Below are 20,143 nucleotides of genomic sequence, written 5' to 3'. Positions count from 1 at the left end.
AAATAAGGGTCTCTTACCTAGGGTTCCACCAAATATATCTAACTCATCTAGACAGCTGCAATGAGGAAGGAGGGGGAGATAAAAAGGCGATCCAGTAGTACTGAGACAATTAGAGCAATTATTGTTGCTATTCATAAAATTTAAATATTACAAAATGTGATCATAATATGAACATTGTCTGTTGTAGTTTTATTTAGAGTAATATAAAAAGTCCATTTTTTATTTTTCTCTTGTTTTGTTTGAATTTATGAAGCTGTTTAATTAGCTTTTTAGCAATTTAGAATCATCAGTTTGTGCAGATACATCCTGTTTGTTGGGATGAATGAGATCGCAGATAGCCCTGGAACTTAAAAATCTGACAGTCCACAGTGTTTCCTGATCAGACTTGTGGTTCTCTCCAATCTCATATTTCTCCTCCAAATCAAAGATATTGCCATTCTGGTGGCTGGGCTTGATCAGCTACTTCTTCTTGAAGTAAGAATCAGTCAGGTGTTTGGGTATTTCAACCTTGCTCATATCCACTTTTGTTGAGGTGGCAAGGACAAATATCCTCTGTGTTCTGCCCAGAAGAACTCTATTGAGGGCAAGTTATCCAGTCACAAAAAGCAAGCCTCTGCCTAGCTGCTTCAGAAAAGCCACTGTCTTGTCTCTGTGGCACCAGGTGAGGATCATCAGGACCATCCCAGGATTTATACTGGCAGGAAGCCTTCTCACACACATACCCAAGGGTTTTTGCCAAGGCTCAGCAGCTTCTGAGGCATGTATTACTAGGAAAATGCCTAGGCATTTTTTTTTGAAACTTCCCCATCTGGACACTAGCATTCTTCATGCCACCAACTGGTTTTATGACAGAAGCAAGGACCTTTTTGTTTTCCTTATTCTTTTCAACCTTGGACTTTGCAGCTGAGTATTTCCTATTCTACAAGGCTTTTCCGGAATACATAACATCTACCCATTCCTCTAGCCAGGACAGGGTTTTGGCTGCAATTGGGGCTTTCTCTCAGGCCTTTGTACCTTATGGTCTCTCCCTTTGGCTATATTAGGGCAGCAGAGGCACCAGTTATGGCGTAAACCACTCCAGTTTTTGTTTGCTGCATGTTTCTTCTTTTTTGCATAAGGCTTCTTAGTGTTTTCACCCTTCATCTTGCACGATGAGAAAGAGAAATGAGGTCCATCTTTCCAGTCTATAAACGAAGAAATATGCATTTCTTGATATTGGCCTACAGGAATAATCTTTTGGATCTTTGATTCTTTTCATTCCATGAAATACGTCACTATGGTATTTTTTCTTGTTATTTACTTATTAAATTTTGTTTCAGTGTACAGAAACCAAAATTATTTTTATGCCACTTCGTTAGTTTATATTCCAAATTACATGGTTTAGATCCATTAATTTACAGGGAATGTTCTCAACTTTACATGTACACAAAAATAGAAATGTAAGGATTCACCATGCAGAATTGATTTAGAATTGTAGGGAAAAAGAGTAAAAGTATCCATTTATCAGAATGCTCTATAACTTCTTTCAAAAACATAAAGGAACATCAAATAACAAGCATGTAGGAAAATAGGGATTAATATAAAACAGAATTTTCAGAAACATTCACAATTTGCATCATCTTGAGTGCATACATTTTAATACAAATAAAACATATAATATGTTTATTTAGGTTGGAGGGCCCTAAATATAAGTTGCTAAATTTTACACATATTTGAATGCAGGACTGATCACAAAATGAAAATATTAATAGACACGTAAATGTGGTTTAGGGTGTTAACTCACATGCTACCAGTATTATAAGAACACATCTTACTAATTCCCAATTGCCATCACGTCTCTCATTCAGAGAATTACATTTCAGAACGTCATGTATTAGCCAGCTTTTGAAGATTATATAATTGAATCCTCTTTCCTATACATTTGTGTCTTCTCTTCTCTTAATATTTTGATTTAATGACATTAAATATGTATATTATATGGTATGGTAAAGAGCAGTTTATTTCTCTGAACCAAATATTTTATTGTTGGCTACTTTAGTTTGTTTTGGCTCATCTTGTCATTGTTCATCTCCACTGACTGATAACTTTAGTTGTGTAAAAATTTTCCTCAGACAGGAAGTCCAGGAAACTGACCAAATTCATCAGGACCCTTCCTTGTCAGAGTAAACCATCAAAGGTGATTCTCCCTCTCACATGGGAGAAACTGAGCTGCAAGGAAGACTTCAACTGGAGCAGCTGCCTGTAAGAGGCAGAAACTAGCTGAACACCTGGAAGAAACTTAGATCAGAACCATGTGAAACGTTACTAGGTTTGTAGCCTATCATCCATAGTTGAGAGTTGATAGTTGGGCTTTAGTTATGTAGTTGTCTTAGTGTCCTATGTGCTCCTGTAGGTAATCTCGCACCTCTACTCTTAACTTATCCCAGTACAACTCATTGGTTCACCAATTTGCACTTTGGAAGTATCCATACTTTGTCTGTAGTGGGCTCTCTATAAAACAGGTATGTTGCATCTCTCAAAGCAAATTTTTGTAACACAACATAATTGACATTTGAATATGGACCAAGCAGAAGCAATTATTAGTTGAGGAAAAGTGCACGGTCCTAGTATATCGGGGCATGCAACTGAGGCTGAAAAGTCTGAGACAGGATCAACACAGAGGAAGTTCCAAAACCTTTGTCATTAGCTGTATGGTCTCTGCTAGTAGGTATTTGTCCTATGACAGTGGTTACATGGTTTTTGCTGTGGGAAGTGAGACATACCATTACACGTGAGCCATCAAGATTAGAACTTTCTGTGAAAGGAATCCCAGGAAAGCCCAGCTGTCTTTATGAAAATGGTATGGCATGGAATGCCTACTTGATGAGTGCGGTCCACCACATGAATATGAAGATGCCATAAAAAATTAAAGGTTTAGAGAACGTTTTGTAGTCTATACAATTATTGTGTGGGGGTTGAGATTGTCCAAAAGCAGTGTCAGAAATTGACTAGCCTCTATTTTGTGTAGGTCAAAATGAACTGAAGCTGAGAAGGCTGCTGAGAAGGAATTTGTTTGTGTAAAGAAGGAATTACAACAAGAAAGGGAGATGTGGATGGATTTCTTACATCTTCTGGGTCAGCCTCTGATTTGGCAAGTACTTTAAACGAATGGGGCAATGAAGTGGAGATGTTAGCCAGCTGTTTCTAAAGGATTGGACAGGGGAATAATTAAAAGAAAGTACAAATTAAATATATGCTCAACAGCCTTTCTTGGAATCCATGAAAAGATCCAGAGAGTAAGTATAAAAATATCAGTATTGGATCAAGACCCCCAAAACCAAGTTCTTCACAGAGTGGAAACTTATTTGGCCCAGAAGGACAGAGAGCTGCAAATAAGAGACAAAGGCAGGAGAGAGAACACGGAATAAGGGGGAAGAGAACAAAAGAGAGAGGGGATAGATATTTATTTGGAGGAAAAGGACTGCCTCTAGACAGATGTGGCACATCAGAAAATGGTAGTTTAAATTATAAAGGTAAAAAGTAAAGCCCATGTGTTAGGATGAAGTGTTTAATTTTAATTGGGCACATTAATTAAGTGAATTGATGGGGGCTTTTGATTGCTTGACTTCCATATTTTCATTATTTGGCCTTGTTAGTCAACCTCAAGAGAGGAATTGGACATTCAAGAGAGGAATAGACCATTGGCGTCTAGATTTAGAAATGAAATCTACTTTTTTCTTATTCTTTTTTTTTAATTTTTGATATTTTCCCCATAACTCCTTCCCACCCTACCACCACACTTCCCACGCTCCCGTCTCCACTCCACCCACCCCACCAGACCTCTAAACTTCCTGGGACGTCCAGTGACTTGAGGGTTAGGTGCATCTTCTCCACCTGAACTTAGACCCAGGAGTCCCCTGCTTCATCTCAGCTGATATATGCTGCCTGGTTGGTGACCCTTCTTTTAAGACACCTCAGGGGTTCAGGTTAATTAAGACTCTTGGTCCTCCTACAGGGTTGGTCTGTTCCTTAGCTTCCTCCAGTTTTTCCCTAATTCAACCTGAGGGATCAGCAGCTTGTTTGTTTTTTGAGTACACATATCTGCTCCTGACTCTTTCAGATGCGTGTTGTGTCTTTTGGAGAGTAGTCATGGTAGGTCCCATTTTGTGTATGCTGCATAGCTTCAGTAATGGTGTCAGGTCTTGGGGCTTCCCCTTGAGCTGGAGCCCACTTTGAGCCTGTCACTGGACATCTTTTCCTCAGGGTCTTCTCCATTTTGATCCCTGTATTTCTATCAGACAGGAAGAATTATGCATCAGAACTTTGGCTGTTGGATAGCAACCCCATCCCTCACCTTATGCCCTGACTTTCTGTTGGAGGTGGATTCAACAAGTTACCTCTCCCCACTGTAGGGATTTTCATCTAGGGTCACACCCCCACTTTGAGTCCTGAGAGTCTCTCACTTCCCATGTTTCTGGTACATTCTAGAGGGTCTTCCCAACCTCCTTCCTCCCAAGATTGCCTGTTTCCATTCCAGGGCTTCAGTCCTTTTCCCCTACCCAATACCAGATCATATTTCCCTCTCACTCCATCCCCATTACCTTTCCCTCCCCTGTCCCTCCCTCCCCCCTTGTGGTTGCTTTCTTCTCCCTCCCAAGTGGCAAGGAAGGGTCCCCACTTGGACTCTTCAGCTTATTGACTGTATCTTGGGTATTCTGGATTTTTTTTAATTTTGCTAATATCTACTTATTAGTAAGAATGTACCTTGTATGTCGTTTTGGGTATGAGTTATCTTACTCAGCATGACATTTTCTGTTTCTATTCATTTGCCTGAAAAATATAGTATGTCCTCAATCTTAATAGATGAGTAATATTTCATTGTGTAAATGAACCACATTTTCTGTATCCATTCATCTGTTGTAGGACATCTGGGTTGTTTCCAGCTTCTGGCTATCACAAATTAGACTGCTATGAACTTAGTGAAACATGTGCCCCTGTGGCATGGTGGGGCATCTTTGAGGTATATTCACAAGAGGGGTATTTCTGAGTCTTTAGGTTGGTCTACTTCCAATCTTCTGAGGAACCTCCAAATTGATTTTCAGAGTGGTTGTACCAGTTTACAATCCCACCAGCAATGGAGGAGTGTTCCTCTTTTTCCACATCCTCCCCAACATGTGTTGTGACCTGAGGTTTTGATCTTAACTATTCTGACTGGTATAAGGTAGAATCTCAGGGTCGTTTTCATTTGCATTTCTCTGATCACTAAGGACTTTTAACATTTCTTCAGGTGATTTTAGATATTTTTATTGAATATTTTATTTATTTACATTTCAAATGTTTATTTATTTACATTTCAAATCTTTCCAAGATTCCCATCTGGAAATCCCTTATCCCATTCCCTCATGTCCTGCCTCCATGAGGGTGCTCCCACTCCCAACCACCCACTACCTGCTGCCTCCTTGCTCTGGCATTTTCCTACACTGGGGCATCAAGCCTTCACAGAAATAAAGGTCTCTTTCCCACTGGTATCCGGTAAGGCCATCCTCTGCTACATATGTGCCTGAAGCCCTAGGTCCCTCCATGTCTACAATTTGATTGGTGGTGTGGTCCCTGAGAGCTCTGGGGTTCTGGCTGATTGATATTGTTGTTCTTCCTATGGTTTTGTAAACCCATTCAGCTCCTTAAGTCCTTCACTAACTCCTACAATGGGGTCCTCGTGCTTAGTCCAATGGTTAGCTGCAATCATCCTCATCTGTATTTGTCAGGCTCTGCAAAAGCCTCTCAGGAGACAGCTATATCAGGCTCCTGTCAACAAGCACATAGTTCCATCCATTTGCCTAGGAATTTAAGGTAGTCATTCTTTTTAATAGCTGAGTAGTACTCCATTGTGTAAATGTACCACATAGTCTGTATCCATTCCTATGTTGAAGGACAACTGGGCTCTTTTCAGATTCTGGCTTTTATAAATAAGGCTGCTATGAACATAGTAGAGCTTGTGTCCTTGTTATATGTTGGAGCATTATGCCCAGGAGTGGTGTCCAATTTTCTGAGAAACTGCCAGGCTGATGTTCAGAGTAGTTGTACCAGCTTGCAATCCCACCAACAATGGAGTGTTCCTTTTTCTCTACATCCTTGCCAGCATCTGCTCTCACCTGAGATTCTGATCTTAGCATTTCTGACTGGTGTGAGGTGGAATCTCAGGGTTGTTTTTATTTGAATTCCCCTGATGACTAAGGATGTTGAACATTTCTTTAGGTGCTTCTCAGCCATTTGGTATTCCTCATTTGAGAATTCTTTGTTTAGCTCTGTTTCCCATTTTCAATAAGGTTATTTGGTTCTCTGGAGTCTAACTTCTTGAATTTTTTGTATATATTGGACAGAAACCTTTTTTTCAAGGTAAAAGATACAGAAGAGAAAGCCAAAGCCTGCCAGTGCCATGATGTTTATGCTGGCCAATATCCCTTCAGTGAGGAGAAGAAGAACCTAGTAAAACCAGTAAAAGTTACCTTGAATCTCTAATTGTCAATAGAAAAAAAGGAAAAAGGAAAAATCTCTAACTTAGAAAGCAGATTTGGGCCATTAATATTGGTTCAGTGTAAGAAACTATGGTAACAACAGGAATTTCAGTTCCTGTGCTGTTGCCATTAGAAAGACTTAGTTATCTCTGTCTGAAAGAACTGCAAGACAGTGAATGAGGGATAGATGCTATTTAAAGAATGAGGAATAAGAGAAGCTCTGTTTGAACATCAGTTCACTGGTCCAGATAAAATTGTTCACAGAGGTGTTAAAGGAAAAGCATATCCAACAGGGATCTCCAGGCTAGAATGATTCTTTAGTGACTTTGCTCAGTCCATTGGTGGTGTAGGGTCTTTATAAAGTAGGGAAGGTTTGGCAGGTCACAATGATTTAGGCCATCATGTAATGAGAGAGCATATAGTGAGAAAGCAGCATAGAGGAGAGAGTAAAAGGGTAAAGCCGAGGACAAATTTTCTCTGCTTGCAAGAAAACAAAATGGCAAGATCTGTGTCAAGCTGGAGCCCCTAAGGAACAAAAATGATAGAAACCAATTGTTGTGGTAAATAGATCTGGAAGGCTTCAAAGTCTGATGAGAAGGCACAGAAGGCAGTTATGGCAGAAAAACTCAAGTGAAGATGATCAAGCCTTTCCCAGGAATGAGCAATTCCCCCAGACAAGGGAAGGTACATTTTCCTCCAGCAAAGTGGTCAGAGAGTCCCTCAACATACAGGTATGGTGAATATAGAGACTACAAAAAGAGGTACATCCACAATGCATACCCATGGCCACCCTGATCCAGGGATCCATAGTGGTGGGGGGAGTGCAGTAGGGGAAATTAGTGCCACAATCACCTTTGGCCCATAGTAGGTCCAGGCAGATTAAATCAGGCCCATTGAATTTATTAAGTATGGAGAAATGTAGAGAGGCTACTTTGAAGAGCACCGAGATATGAAAATGTAATGGCTCATAGTAAATGAGTGAGGGTTACAGAGATCTATATAACTCAGTGCCTCTTATGGTGTCTTTGGACCCAACTGTGATCTGTGTAGGGAGCAAATGATGTAAATAGTTGGAAACATTCCATACTGACTAGAACTTGCTTATGTTTGACCTTATTATCTTCTCAGTTGTCCATTTCTGGTATCTGAGCATAGATGAAAATTGATGTTTAGAGTGCTTTAAGATTATCTTTGTAACCTCACTATTGACTATGTGATGGTTCAAGATATTGCCTTGTCCTGTCCATCCTCTGCAAAAAATGTTTAGATCAAACAAAATTCTGATCTTTGACTCTTATGTAGATTTGGAGAACTATTGTCTTAGGATTCTCCAGAGTCACAGAACTTATGAGTAGTCTTTTTATAGTTAGAGAATTGGTTGATGACTTACAGTCTGTAGTGCAACTCCCCAACAATGATCAGCTACAGCTATGAATGGAAGTCCAAGGATCTAGCAGTAGCTCAGTCCTACAAGGCAGGCAAGCAGGCAAAAAAAGGAGATGTTTTTCCTTCTTCCAATGTCCTTATGCAAATCTCTAGCAGATGGTGTGTACCAGATTAAAGACGCCTGGGTCTGGGACTTGCTTTGTCTCAGGTGACCATGAGCTCAGAGGTCCCCTTGCTTTAGTCTCCTGGGAGGTATAGCCACTTTGCCTCAAGATCTCCATACCAAGATCTCCATCAGAAACTTGCACCTCCCAGTTTCAAGATCCGGATCAAAGATGAGCCTTCCAATTCTGGATTGTAGTTCATTCCAGATATAATCAAGTTGACAACCAGGAATAGCCACTACAGCTATTAAAGAACTATAATGGTGAATCTAAAAGAATTAGAATGGGAGATCAGTTTGCACAAAACACAAGGACCAGGCACAGTAAAATTCTTGCAACATTTTGACCTGGTATGATGAATATGCTTCCAAATAATAGTATTGAAAAAATTTCTACAACAGTCTACTCTTGTAAGGTGAAGGAACTACAGGCATTCTTGGCATTTTTAAGCTATTGGCAGATTTTCATTACCCATCTCTTCTGAGCTGTCTGTGCTTGTATAACGTGACAAATAATGTTATCATATTGGGAGAGAAAGGCTCAAGATGCTTCAGGGCAGGCTAAGATTCTTGTAGAACAGTTTAAATATCTATGTTATTCCAGGGTCTTTTCCTGTTGGATGTCACAGGGAGTTCATAAGTTTAGTGCTGGTGACTATGGCAACAGCATCCTTAGCAAATAGTTTCAATATGTATTTAGACTCAGTCATGGAAGAGAGTAGAAGTTCATTACACACAGCAATACAAAAGTAAATCTGGAAAGTATACAGTGCTGCAACTTGTTGAAACAATAACTGTTTTTTTTTCTCATTGACAATAAAAATTGATTACATAATAAAGGACTGAACCGAAGGCCTCCGAGCCAAACCCTTTTGGTGTAACAGAGAATCCAGCTCTAAAAATGTGTTATACAATCTTTAGTCATAAGGGAAATCCAAATCAAAACAACCCTGAGATTTCACCTCACACCAGTGCGATTGGCTAAGATCAAAAACTCAGGTGACAGCAGATGCTGGCGAGGATGTGGAGAAAGAGGAACACTCCTCCATTGTTGGTGGGATTGCAGACTGGTAAAACCATTCTGGAAATCAGTCTGGAGGTTCCTCAGAAAATTGGACATTGAACTGCCTGAGGATCCAGCTATCCCTCTCTTGGGCATATACCCAAAAGATGCCTCAACATATAAAAGAGACACGTGCTCCACTATGTTCATCGTAGCCTTATTTATAATAGCCAGAAGCTGGAAAGAACCCAGATGCCCTTCAACAGAGGAATGGATACAGAAAATGTGGTACATCTACACAATGGAATATTACTCACCTATCAAAAACAACGAGTTTATGAAATTCGTAGGCAAATGGTTGGAACTGGAAAATATCATCCTGAGTGAGCTAACCCAATCACAGGAAGACATACATGGTATGCACTCATTGATAAGTGGCTATTAGCCCAAATGCTTGAATTACCCTAGATCCCTAGAACAAACGAAACTCAAGACGGATGATCAAAATGTGAATGCTTCACTCCTTCTTTAAATGAGGAAAAAGAATACCCTTGGCAGGGAATAGAGAGGCAAAGATTAAAACAGAGACTGAAGGAACACCCATTCAGAGCCTGCCCCACATGTGGCCCATACATATACAGCCACCCAATTAGACAAGATGGATGAAGCAAAGAAGTGCAGACCGACAGGAGCCGGATGTAGATCTCTCCTGAGAGACACAGCCAGAATACAGCAAATATAGAGGCGAATGCCAGCAGCAAACCACTGAACTGAGAATAGGTCCCCTATTGAAGGAATCAGAGAAAGAACTGGAAGAGCTTGAAGGGGCTCGAGACCCCATATGTACAACAATGCCAAGCAACCAGAGCTTCCAGGGACTAAGCCACTACCTAAAGACTATACATGGACTGACCCTGGACTCTGACCCCATAGGTAGCAATGAATATCCTAGTAAGAGCACCAGGGGAAGGGGAAGCCCTGGGTCCTGCTAAGACTGAACCCCCAGTGAACTAGTCTATGGGGGGAGGGCGGCAATGGGGGGAGGGTTGGGAGGGGAACACCCATAAGGAAGGGGAGGGGGGAGGGGGATGTTTGCCCGGAAACCGGGAAAGGGAATAACACTCGAAATGTATATAAGAAATACTCAAGTTAATAAAAAAAAAAAGAAATTACAAAAAAAATGTGTTATACATACTTACCATAAAGAGATATGGACTCTACAAGTCCCATCACCAATGCCTTGCAGGCTCTCCTGTATTTGAAGCCATAGAGAATCCTCCAATAATTAAGCTAAAATTTAAGCCAGATAAAATACTGGAAATAATAGCTGGTACTTAGATGATGCTAGTGGATATACCAAACAAGAATGCATATCTGTACTAATATTAAAACCAAACCCAAACCCAAGAGATGGAGGATGACAAAGAATGGAAAAGGCCCAAGGGAATGATGATATATGCCCTGGAGGATATTTGCCCATGTATAGTGGGGAGATAGATATGGTTTAGAAGGAAAAACACAAGATGAGATATTTCATTTTAATTAGGCATGTTAATTAGGGTATTCAAAAAGAGACTTTTGATTGATGGATTTCAATACCTTGCCAACTGGACCTTAGTCTTCAGTCTCATGGGGAAGAAGTGGCCAAATAAGGAAAGAGACATTGATGCCTACCTTTAGCAAAGTAATCTACCAGTTCAACATAAAGAGGGAATGGGGGAAGGGCAAGGCCTGCCATATCAATGATTGCCATGCAGGAGCCTGCTAGATCCCCCTTCAGGGAGTTCACATTTGGTTTTATAAGTTAGGGCAAACTCTGTGGCAGGGTAGGTTATGGGTCTCAATGGGGAGACTACTTCTATTGCTTTACTAAATGTGTATGATACACCTGCCATACTGTTTTCTAAACAATTGTGTTTATGTCCATGTTGCCTCCACATATGACTGATGATGCTCTTTCATAAGTTACTGATATACAGGCATGGTTGTTTATTTTTTAGCCATAATTGTATGTCTATACTGACCCCCACAACTAACATAAGCTTCATCAAACCCTGAAATTGATCAGCTTCACTAGGTCCTCATGAAGATGTTGAAGAGTCCTTCTGAGATGACTGAGCTAGTCACAACCAGGCTGACTCCATGACAGGCTGCAAACTAAATCTGCTTCTGTTTCGCAGAATTGAAAAAGTCCAAAACATTTCAATTCCTGGGAAAAACATGCCCCACGCGGGGCAAATCAGAAAGCTTTCCCACCATCTAGACTGAGCCAGTCTCACAGGGAGCCAATCAGGATTTGTGAAAGGTAACTCACCATCTAGTTTGAGTCAAGTATAGTTAATCAGCAAAAGTCCCCCAAATCCCACAGAACCTTAACCAATCACAAAGGCATCCATGCTCCTTAATATAGAGCCAATGAATCAAGGGAAAGAAAGGTAAAAGTCAGCCACTCCTATCCTAATAGACTTTAAACTGACCCTGTGAATGCTACACCTCTGTCTTTATTCCTGTTACATGGTAGACACCAGCAGGCAGATTTACCTCAGAATAAGCAGTTTTGGCTATTACTTACACTTTGAGTCTAGACTATCATTCTTTGCAAATCACAGACCCTTATAACTGGGGGCTCATCTTGGATATGCTGAAGACCCTCGATCCAAATAGTTGAATGTTTTGTTTTGTCTTTTAATCTTTGGATTGATAAATCCAGGTGCTCAGTTATCGACTTGCCTTCTATATGTCTCTATGTTCTGTTTCAGAAGGTCAAGAGCAGTAACGCAAATAGATACATCTTTTGTCACCCAGTCAGGTGCTACAGAGGATGTTCCTGAATCCCGTTTGGGAGAATACTGGTTCCCATTTGGTTTTGTGGGTCTTTCTCCTTTCCATGTGCAGGAAAGAAGCCCATCTGAAACAGCCTTTGGGTTTTGTTTTTGTTTTCTCAGGAACATCATTCTGTACCTTTTCTATTCTGTCTGTACTTTTTGCCTTTTGTTCAAATTTTTCTTTGATTCCTAAGATCAAGAGACAGGCACAGAGCACACCACTGAGCTAAGTCCTGAACTATTTGAAGGACTACTGTGGAGTTGCAGAATATTCAGGATTGACTGTTTGTCCCATAAAACATCTTTTGCAGGAATGCATAAGCTACGTATAAAGTATGATGGCCCGAGGAGGGAACTTTTCATATCATCACAATCTACAAAGTGGACTTTATTGCCTATGAGGCCAAAAGCCACCCTGACAAAGTGCCACGTGGCAATACCCAGTAAAGAAGCCCACTCTTTGGCTGAAAGCCTTTTTGTTACCGACCTTGCAGTTCTCAATCCTGCTTCCTCTGTCACACTTCTTGCTTCATCACTCTTCCCCCAGGACGATTTCTCTTCTCCTCCTTATATCTCTGCTCCTCCCTCCAATGTCCCTGCTCAACAAGCACAAGCAGAGGAAGGAACATTCTTGACTCCCCTGATTTTCCTGATTCCACTTGGAATCCATTTCTCTGCCCATAGGGCCAACTCTACTATGATCTTACCCTTCCTGGCTGCAGGAACCCTCGATGTAGAAGGAAGATAGTTCATGACATATGAGCAATTTGCTTTTAATGACCTTTATATTCGGAGGTTGCAAAAGCCCTCATTTTCAGGAAGACCCTTAACTCTTAAAAGTCTTTTAGATTCAATCATGCTAACTCACTAGCCCACCTGTGATGACTGCTAGCAAACTGCTCCGGGTCCTCTTCAAGGCAGAAGAAAGAGAGAGAATTTTGAGAGCTGCTTGGAATTTGGTTCCAGAAACAAACAGAGTGCCCAACCCAGACCAGGCTAATATTGAGGCAGCTGTCCCCTTGGCTTGACCTATCTGGGATTATAACACTGATGTAGGTAAGAAGAGGTTCCAGATCTACCACCATATTTTGATGATGGGTCTTTGATAAGCTACAGGACAGCAACAAATGTCAAACACCTGAAAAGAGACCATTCTCAGCATCCTGGTCCCATCTACTTAAAGACAAGTGCAGGGATTTTAAGGAACCACTGGGTTTTGTAGACTCTGGATGCCAGGATTTAGTAAAATAGCCCATCCATTCTGTGAAGCCACAATGGGAGAGGAAGACAAACAATAATGGGCATGAAATGGGCATGACTTTTAAAATTTTTAAAAATACTTGCTGGAAGCATTGGTTTTGGAATTCCTGTATGTTCACAAACCATTCCACCTATATGTGAATGAAAGAAAATGGATAGCAAAAGAAGTGTACTACCTAACTTTGGGCCGATTAAAGAAACCAATGGCTTGTTTGTCTAAGAAGCTGTACCTGGTAGCCAAAGGATGTCTAGCCTGACTCCAGAGTCATAGCTACCACTGACCAGGTGGCTGAAAAGATAATCATGGGACAGGAACTTTTAATCACCACCACCCTTACTAGTGGGGGAACCCTCAAGAATACACCTAGCTGATTTATGTCAAATGCCAGACTGGTACATTTCCAGGCTCTACTATTGGATTCCCTTCACACAAGATATAATCTATTATTTGCCATAAACCCAGCTATTCTACTATCTGACTTGTCTTCAAATATACAGCAAGATTGATCTATAGTTTTGGAGCATACCAAGAATATCAGAGTCTATTTGAATGACATATCCTGGCCAGATAGAAAACAGCATCTACTTTACAGATGGAGGCTCTCCATGGAGTTCAAAAGCAGCCACCATGGTTGTGAAAAAAAGAGGCTTCATCTATTGGGACCCCTGTTAAAATCTTATAGAAGGGAAGGGGATGGGATAGGAAGCTTATGTCCAGGAAACCAGGAAAGGTAGTAACATTTGAAATGTAAATAAAAAAATCCAATAAAAAATCTGATTTCATCAACTTAGTTAAGAATGGAACACCCTCACCTCCTCCTTATCCACATTTACCTTGTAACACCCATATACTGGATGTCACAGAAAGAGAGAAGCTGGGCACAGTATATGATATAGGTTATGTTTGGGGATCGAGAGGATATAAAAGAACAGAGGAATTTTTTTAACTGTCCAACTCATTGTTAGACAGGTTCCAGGAGTATCCTTGGACCCAGTAACGTCCTAGGAAGGTCAGATCCCCAGCCCTTGCCCATGTTTATTCCATTTTCACCCCTGCACCATAAGACAACCATGTGTAAGATACATGCATATGGATTTGAATAGGTATCTACCATGTTCTATGGAATTAAGGGAGTACTGTCAGTATTGTGAAAAAGTAATTTATTAGCATTGTATGAACAAAAAACAATCAAATAATGTATATGCTAAGAAATTTTCATTGATAGACAAACCTGATGATGTAACAATCTCCAAACTGCAGATTCATGGTCTGTTCGAGCAATACATTGACATATATCAACAAATAAAACAGTGTAGTAAATAGTTACTTCTTGTTCTTTAACTATGGTCTCCAAACAAATAGATGTTATTTTGGTAAAGAAAATGTCTCCTTTTTTTCTCTTATTCATTGTCTCTATAATATTGTAAGCCAAAAGACAGCAGAACTTGAAGCATGGTGGCAAAATGAAGGAACTAAATGGGTCTCCTAGAGCTCATACTTAGTGTTTTTCAATGTGTAGTTAATGAGATGTTACTGAATGAATGGGCTTCAGAGTGCAGTATTTTTGTGATGTTCAAATAAATCTTTCTAATTTCTGATTTTAATTTACTTTTAAGAACACTAACGTTTCTACTAAAATACTACATCTCATAATATATATAATTGGCTTATTTTATAGCTAGGGTTATCCTGAAACTCAGAATTTTGTTCAAGATAATATTGAGTTTATGAAATCTTCCTGTTTCTGTGTCTCAAGTTCTGACGTTATAGGTGTGAAAAGCATCATATCAGGGTTACATAATTATTTGTTACAAAAGTCTTTGCTTATCATATACAATGTTCATATTTAGTTTTTTGAGCACCTTCCTTTTAACTGCATTTTCCTGTATCCAAAAATTTCACTGAATTTTTCCATATTATAGAAGATCTCCTTTGCATCCCTAGATAATTTTTGTATGTTTTATTATTATTTCACTTACTAGAAGAAAGAAAGGGCCTTATCTCAAAATCTGCCCAAAACTCAAATCAAAGTGGTTCAAAGGCCTCAACGTAAAATCACATATGCTAAATATGATATAAGAGAAGATGCTAAGTAGCCTTGAACTCACCATCACAGGAGACAACTTCTTGAATAGAACACCAACAGCTCAGAGACTGAGACATAAACCTTTGTGGAATTTCTTACAATTAAAAAACATCATACATAACATACAGAGCATAACAAGAGATGACCCTGCTTTGAATCAAGTAATTTCTCTGTGTCAATGACCGGCAGGCATATTACAGCAACAATATGAAATAGGTGGCAGGTATGTATGAAAATGACCACAGGCATGCTGGGGGAGGGTAATCAGATCTCAACAACAGACAGAAATTAGAAGCAATTTAGATGTCCCTCAACTGAAGACTGAATAAAGAAAATATGGTACATTTATGTGCTGGTTTGCATATACTTGGCACAGGGAGTGGCACTATTAGAGTTGTAGCCTTATTGAAGTAGGGGTGGCCAGGTTGAAGGAAGAATGTCAGTATGGGGTGGGGCTTTAGGGGCTTCCTTCTAGCTGCCTGAGGATTCCAGACTTTTCCTGGATCGATACAGTGCAAACAAGATGTAGAGATCTCAGTGCCACACCTGCCTGGATGATGCATGATTCCTATCTTGATGATAATGAACTGAATATGGGAACTTATAAGGCAGCCCCAGTTAAAGGTTTTCTTTTGTTGATTTGCCTTGGTTATGATGTCTCTGCACTGCAAAGGAAATTCTAACTAAAACAAGTTGGTACTAAAGACTGTGGTATTGCTGTGATAGGCATGACCATGGTTTTGTTTGGAAGAATGTGGATTTGGTGACTTTGGATATGGAAATCTGTGGAACGCTTTAAGTGGGGCTTAATGGGTCATCCTAGTTGGAATATGGGTAACATACATTGGTGCTGAGGGTGATTTGAACTCTGGGGTCTAGGCCCAAAGGTTTCAGAGGAGAGGAATGCTAGTATGTGGCCTAGAGACTATGTTTGTGATATTTTTGTGAAGAATATGGCTGCTTTTTGCTCTTGTCTGGTGAGTCTGGCTGAGACTCAGGTGGAAAGTGTCAAATTAATTTCATTGACAAAAGAGGTCTCAAAACAATCCAGTTTTAACACTGTGTTGTGGTTTAGTCTCATGAAGAGCACTTGGATGATGCAGAGCAAGCTTAAAAAGAATACAAAATGTGTGCTTCAAGTAATAAAAGGGAACCAAAAAGTGCAGTAGAGCAAAATTTTGTATTCAAAGAGATAAACATATTTCAAGAGTGGTGACTTTGGATGGAGATCCCACACAGCTAAACTTCATGTTTATGCATTGGCTGTTGAACAAGGAATAGATATATCTAAACATTAATTTATCTGATTATTGCTTTCATTTGGGTATTTCATCTGGAATGCTCTACAATCTAGAAATGGAGGGCACAGATTTTTGATCCAGATAATAGTAGCCATGTAAAGGTTAAGTTCAGGATTCCTGGGATGATGCCTACTTGATCATGATGACTGATTGTTTTGATATGGTTTTGGATTCAGTTTGCAAGAATTTTATTGAGTATTTTTGCATCAATTTTCATAAGGAATATTGGTCTGAAGTTCTCTTTCTTTGTTGGCTCTTTTTGTGGTATAGGTATCAGTGTAAATTTAGCTTCATAGAAAGAATAGGGTATTGTTCCTTCTGTTTCTATTTTGGAAAATAGCTTGAAGAGTAGTGGTATTAGGCATTCTTTGAAGGTCTGATAGAATTCTACCTTAAAGTCATCTTGTCCTTTTTTTTTTTTTTTTTGGTTGTAAGATTTCTAATGTTTGCTTCTATTTCTTTAGGGGTTATGGGACTGCTTAGATGGTTCTCTGAACCTGATTTAATTTTGGTACCTGGTATTTGTCTAGAAAATCATCCATTTCATCTTGATTTTCTAGTTTCATTGAATATAGACTTTTGCAGTAGGATCTGATTATTTTTTTTTGAAATCCTTGAAGTGGCTGGATATAAAATTCACTCTAATTAATCAGCAATCTTTCTCTACTCAAAGGATAAATGGGCTGAGAAAAATGTTAGGGAAACAACACCCTTCACAATAGTCATGAAGAATAAAAAATATCTTGATGTGATTATAACCAAAAAAGTGAAAGATCTATATGTCTAGAACCTCAACTCCCTGAAGAAAGAAACTGAAAAAGACCTCAGAAGATGGAAAGACCTCCCATGCTCATGGATTGGCAGGATTAATATAATAAAAATGGCCAACATACCAAAATCAATCTACAGATTCAATGCAATACCTATCAAAAATCCAACTCAACTCTTCATAGAATTACAAAGAGCAATTCTCAAATTCATTTGGAACAACAACCAACAACAACAAATTAGGGTAACAAAAATTATTTTCAACAGTAAAAGAACTTCTGTGGAAATCACCACCCCTGACCTCAAGCTCTACTATAGAGCACTAGTGATAAGAATTTCATGGTGTTGGTACAGATACAGGAAGAGCAATAGAATTGAAGACTCAGAAATGAAACCACACACGTATGGTCATTTGACTTTTAACAAAGGAGCAAAAACCATCCAGTGCAAAAATGAGAGCATTTTTAACAAATGATGCTAGTTCATCTTGTGGACTGCATGTTGAAGAACGCAGATTAATCCGTTCTTATCTCTTCATACAAAGTTCAAGTCCAAGTGGATGAAGGGCCTTCATATAAAACCAAATATGCTGCATCTTATACAAGAAAAAGTGCAGAAGAACCCAGAACACATGTGCGCAGGGAAAAATTTCCTGAACAGAACACCAATATCTTATGCTCTAAGATAAAATATTGAGAAATGGGACCTTATAAATTTGCAAAGCTTCTGTAAAGCAAAAGACAATAGGACAAAACAACAACCCACAGATTGGAAAAAGTTCTTTACCAACCCTATATCAGAGAGAGAACTAGTACCTACAATATACAAAGAACTCAAGAAGCTAGACTTCAGAGAAACAAAAACCCTATTAAAAGTTGGGTACAGAGCTAAACAGAGAATTCTTAACTGAGGGGTCTCACATGGCTGAGAAGCACTTAAAGAAATGTTCAACATCTTTAGTCATTAGGGAAATTCAAATAAAAATGACCCTGAGATTCCATCTCACACCAGCCAAGATAAAAAATTCATGAGACAGCAGATGCTGAAGAGGATGTAGAAAGGAATGAACACTCCCCCATATTTGGTCAGATTGCAAGCTGGTACAACCACTCTAGAATTCAGTCTGGAGGTTCCTCAGAAAATTGGAAATAGTTCTACCTGAGGACCCAGCTCTACCACTTCTGGGCATATACCCAAGTGATGCTCCAACATATAACAAGGACACATGCTCCACTATGTTAATATCTGCCTTATTTGTAATATCCAGGAGCTGGATACAACTCAGATGTCCCTCAACAAAAGAATGGATAGAGAAAATGTGGTATATTTAAACAATGGATTACTACTCATCTACTAAAAACAATGGCTTCTTGAAATCCTCAGGCAACTAGAAAATATCACCCTGAGTGAGGTAATCCAAACACAAAAGAACACACATGGTATGTATTCACTGATAGGTGGATATTAGTTCACAAACTCACAATGCCCAGAATACGAACCACAAATAATAAGTAGCTTAGCAGGAAGGAAAATTAGGGTGTGGATGCTTCAGTCTGGAACTGAGAGTGAACAGGTTGATAGAGGGAGGTGGTGGGACCTGGGAAGCAGTGAGGAGAAGTAGGAAATAGAGGGAGTAGTATCAGATACTCAAGGGGACAGGAAAGAGGTACAGAGAGTAAGAAAATTGAATAAAAATATGTAGTGGGGTTAAGGAAATGGGGAGAACCAACTAGAGAGTCACAGTGAAATGAGATACTCCCAGAAACCAATGGGGAGGATTTTTTTTAGCAGAGAAGGGAATATAGAACCTGTAGAGACCATTTGCATTAGATAAGCACAGCCACACACCCATCTCAAAGTTTATAATCCAGAAATGTTCCTGTCAAAAGGAGGAACAGGGGCCAAAAACTGGAACAGAGACTGAAGGAAGGGCCAACCAAGGACTTCCCCACTTGGGGATCCATCCTATCTGCAAACATAAAACTGTACACTATTGCTGTGGCCAAGAGAAAGTTGCTGATGGGAACATGGTATGGCTGCTACAATGGAGGTTCAGCCAGCAACTCAACAATATATATGTGGATGCTAGCAGCCAACCATCAGCCTGAACTCAGGGACCCTGATGGGGGAGCTGGTGCAAGAACCATGGGAGTTGAGGAGTGTAATCCCATAGAAAGAACAACATCTACTGGCCAGACCACCCAGTGTTGCTAGGGACTAGACCACCAACTAAGGAGTGTACAGGGAGGGATCCGTGGCTCCAGAGATATAGGTAGCAGAGAATGGCCTTGCCTGACAGTAACTCAAGAGCAGGCTTTTGGTCCTGTTTGATGCCCCAGGGTAGGGAGATGCTGGAAGGGTGGGGCAGGAGAGGGTGAGTAGGTTGGAAAGCACCCTTATAGAGACAAAGGGGAGGGATTAAGGGAGGTTGTGGGATGTGGTCTTGTGGAGACATAACTGGGAAGTCGGATATCATTTGGGATGTAAACAAATGAAATGATTTCAAAAAAGAAAAAGAAGGAAAACAGCACCATGTCTGCCTGGATGCTGCCCTGCTTCTTAGCTTGAAGATAATGCACTGAACCTGGGAACCTGTAAGCCAACCCTAATTCAATGTTGTCCTTTATAAGAGTTGCCTTGGTCATGGTGCCTCTTCACTTCAACGGATACCCAAACTAAGACAATTTACACAATAGAATATTGCTCAGCTACTAAAAAAATGACATGATGAGATTTGCAGACAAATGGATGAACTAGAAAAGAATGAGGGAGTCTCATCAAGAGAAACTCCCAGAAATCTACGAAGGTGACCCTAGCTAAGACTCCTAGCAATAAAGGATATAGAACATGAAATGG

At 39.9% G+C, this 20,143-nt stretch overlaps 1 pseudogene; it reads right to left on the bottom strand.

Annotated features, from left to right (window-relative positions):
- Window positions 1-269: 269 nt before the first annotated feature.
- Rpl6-ps4 (ribosomal protein L6, pseudogene 4) lies at window positions 270-761 on the bottom strand (annotated as a pseudogene).
- Between the last annotated feature and the right edge of the window lie 19,382 nt (window positions 762-20,143).

Source organism: Rattus norvegicus, chromosome 7, assembly GCF_021556685.1.
Source record: "Rattus norvegicus strain SHRSP/BbbUtx chromosome 7, alternate assembly SHRSP_T2T, whole genome shotgun sequence".
NCBI lineage: Eukaryota > Metazoa > Chordata > Mammalia > Rodentia > Muridae > Rattus > Rattus norvegicus.
This window is presented reverse-complemented; position numbering and strand designations above follow the sequence as displayed.